A 4,019-nucleotide genomic window follows, 5' to 3' on the forward strand; every position below is an offset into this window, starting at 1 on the left:
TGTGTGTGTATGTGTGTGTGTGTGTGTGATCTATCTAACTATCTATTTATCTATCTATCTGTCTGTATATATAGATATCTAATTTATATATCTTTTTATTTTTGTCTGTCTGTCTGTCTTCGTCTCTCCTATTTATCAGCATACTGAAACAAAGTCTTGTACACACATAACAAGACACACAAACAAACACACACACACACACACACACACACACACACACACACACACACACACATGCATACTCTTCTCTCCCTTTCCTACTCCTTTTCTTTTTCGAATAAATTGAATTCCAATATTCAATGCTCAGTTTTGGTTCTAAGATTTTTAAACAAGATATTTCTCGAGCTCGCATATTGGTCTTCCTTATATTGATATATTTGACGTCCAGTTGGATGAATCCCATTTAATCTATGTTTTGTTGACCTTGGTGCAAAGGGCCCTTTTTAGACGTCCTGTATCTTAAAAATATTATCAAAGACAGAAGAATAACAAGACGAGACAACACCCCTCACTTCCGGTTTTAAGTGAAAGAGTGGTAGCGCGTATAGAACGTAAACAACGCCTGACGACAAGAAGAAAGAGCGCGCCGTTTAATTCGACTGCTGTGATTCCCATGGTTGTAGCAGTTTAGCCATGTCTTTTTTAAAGTGAACTATTTAGACATTATTTTTAACTTTATAGGTTTCAATTATTTTGAACATAGTAAATGGGTTGATAATTAATGTTTTGATATGAAAAACGGCTTTGAAGTGAATGTGTTCAACGCCAACAGGGATGTAGAACTAGATTTAGATCTAAATCTAGATCTAGGCCGAGGTGCAAATGAAACTGTAGACGACCTTCCACTTCGGCATAAAGGTAAAAGAAAACAGACAAGCCTGTGGTGCTCTTTAGTAAACTGTTCAAACGGACGATGTAATAGACCTAATCTTTCGTATTTTTGGTTTCCTAAGGATAAGATGAAGTCCCAGAAGTGTGGTAAAATGCCGAAGAAAGGATCTGCACTATATCATTATGTTTGTTAACAATTAACAGGACCTACAAATTTTTAAAAAAATTGAGTTTTATTTGGTAGATCAAAATGTGATAGAACGCATGTCACTTTAAGGACTAAAGGGGGCAAGCTGTTAAACCAGTATGTTAGATTCTGGAATACCTTTTTCTTTATTATGTAATATTATGAATTATTAGTAAGAAATTAAACATGTACAACTACTTTAAAAAACCAATAGCCTTATAATGTTAATAATACCTGTCAATTAAAGAAAAACATTTGGGGGGAAAAACTCAACAAATCCGCTTTATCTTAGTCTACCTTTTAAAACCTAATGTATGCTTTATGACTGAATGTGATGCATGTGTAAGTCTGTTAATGCTATTATATGCTGGCCATGATATATTGATCAAATTATCATATTGTATCTGACTAAGAAAATTAATGTGTGCCTTGAAAGATACTTTTCTGTAGCTTGTGTGGTTTATTTATTGCATACTTTTATGTAGGTGTCATGATATAAGTAGCCCACAGTATTGTATCAAGCACAATTATTCTATTTCTATTAGGCTACCCAGCAGACTAGATCTGTGAAGGTAGATCATGAAACAAGAAGACAATTGAAGAAGAAAAATGTATCACTAAAGAAAACAATATAAAAAAACAACTATAAAGGAAAAGCTTAATCAAATCTGCATGCAAAGAAAAAAACAGAACTGATCAAAACTATGGCAGCCCAATATCTACCTCCCAAGTCTCATGATGTTTTCAGCAAACAGCTAGACATGACTTAAATGAAAGGAAAGAAATGGAGGGTCACAGAAAAAGTCATGCACTTTCATTGTATCATGTTTCTCCTAAAGCGTACGGGCTACTCCAAAATCAATATGCATTACATCTGTGAAAACTTGGAAAAGAACAATGAAAAACCTAGCAATCCATCCAGGATTCCCAGAAGTCATTATTAATGCTTTCAGTGTTTAAGTCTCCCACATGGAAAGGAAAGACAGGAAATGTATTCTGATATTTGATTAAATGACCCTCAAACGTCATCTGCGTTGAAGATTTAGGCCTGATGGGAGGGGGGGGGAGGGGCTGAAAAAGAAGCTGATCATGTTACAGTGTTTTAGACAAAGGATTGTTTTCCAAATGGAAGCAACCAATAGTGTACTTCCTGAGCAATTCAACTATGTGTCCTGAGATTCTTAAAGATTTGCTTCGTGAAGGTTTGAAAGTGAGAGCTGTGCTATGCGATCAGGGCACCAACAACTGCGCAGTCTTTCGAAAATGCAAATCACCCGAGACAGACCTTTTTCCATTATTAGGAAGATAAAATTCTAGTCGTGTTCAAACCCCCTCATCTGCTTACGAATACTAGGAATGACTTGTTAAAACACGATTTTTCAAACATTTATGGTGTCTTGTCCTGGCGTGTGGTCAGAGAAAGATTTCTACGAGAAGGACCAAACGTTTCAACTTAGGATGGCACCAAAACTTATCCAAAAGCACATTTCGTTACCCACATTTTCTCATTTAGCAGCTCAAGTTCTGAATCACAGTGTTGCTGTTGGGATAGCATTCCTCTATCAAGTGATTGTGTGACCTCCTGAGCCACATCTATGTCAAAGACAGATTTGGTCGTCTTTTCAATGCTTTTAACACAAATGGAAGCAAGTCATCAGCACCTTATAAGCAATCCATAACACCAGCTTCAACCCACATTCTCTTTTTGAAAGACACTATAATTTTTTGGTTGAGGGAACTTGAATTTGGCAATGAAACATCATAGAAGCCAGCAGAGACCCTTCCTTGCATTAAAGGTAGGATACAAACGATTCAAGCCCTTTTAATTTTAATAGAGGAAACTGTTAAGGGCGATGTGAAGTTCTTACTTAGGAACAGGCTAAATCAGGACGGCGTAGAGAACCGTTCAGAGGAAAAGGCGGTCATAGAGTAAATCCTGACCTCCAAGAGTTCGGCATCGCTTTGCGCCAGATAATAATTGATAAAGCTCTCCTGACCCGTCCTGGTATGAACTGCAAGGAAGATATTGATTTCTTCCTAAGTCAGCTTTGCCTCCTTGAGGTGTACCCCAAATGTTATGCCACCTATGTTCTCAGAATGTAGAGCACAAAATGAGGAGCTGCCATCAGTGACTTATCTCATCGTGTCATTAAAAGTAGAGGCCCTGGTGCAGCTAAAAAATGTAGTCACATATATTTTATCAGTGGGTACTTGCTCAGGAAAGTTTCTCCCCTTATATGTGACCAGTGTAAGACTTTGCTAGAGGAAAAGGAAAACCCACATTAATAGCAAGGCCAAGTTTCCTGCTTGTAGAAGCTGTGGGTCTATTTGAAGATACTTTTCAAACACATGTATTATACAAGCTTCCTTGAACAGAACAAACTTTAGACGGCGCTCATATGACATTATGCAGTTGCGACCGCCGTAAAACCTTACTCAAACTAAGCACTTTAAAACGAAGCTTTTGAACCTCCCATGCAGTCAGCACTTGAAAAGTTCAAATTGCCACTGCCATACTGTTGACTACACACCAAGCTTGTTCCTCACAGTAAGAATCCACCTTGAACTGAAACTTAAAAACACCGCACCGAAAAAGTAGCCACACAAACGAGTCCGAAAGCTTCAGCACTGTTAATTTGAATCTAAAGAAAAACTGCTGATAATGTAATTCTCTCTCTCTCTCTATCTATCTATCTATCTATCTATCTATCTATCTATCTATCTATCTATCTATCTATCTATCTATATATCTATCTATCTATCTATCTCCCTGCGATAAATTTCACTGGTAGTATCAGTGCGTGTAACAGAACTGTCGAAGTTGATCTGTAGTACGGTATCCAATGTAAACTATCGCCTGTCCAGTGAATTATACGAGCCTACTCAAAAGTGGGAGTGGCTGGATCTTGGCACATAACGCAAAGAAGGATTGTACCGTCTTGTTACTCTATAGTATCGAATGAGTGCCCCCCCCCTCCTCCCCAGTTATTAATTTTCAATT

This window comes from Aplysia californica, unplaced genomic scaffold (genome assembly GCF_000002075.1).
Source record: "Aplysia californica isolate F4 #8 unplaced genomic scaffold, AplCal3.0 scaffold00347, whole genome shotgun sequence".
In the NCBI taxonomy this organism is placed as follows: Eukaryota; Metazoa; Mollusca; class Gastropoda; order Aplysiida; family Aplysiidae; genus Aplysia; species Aplysia californica.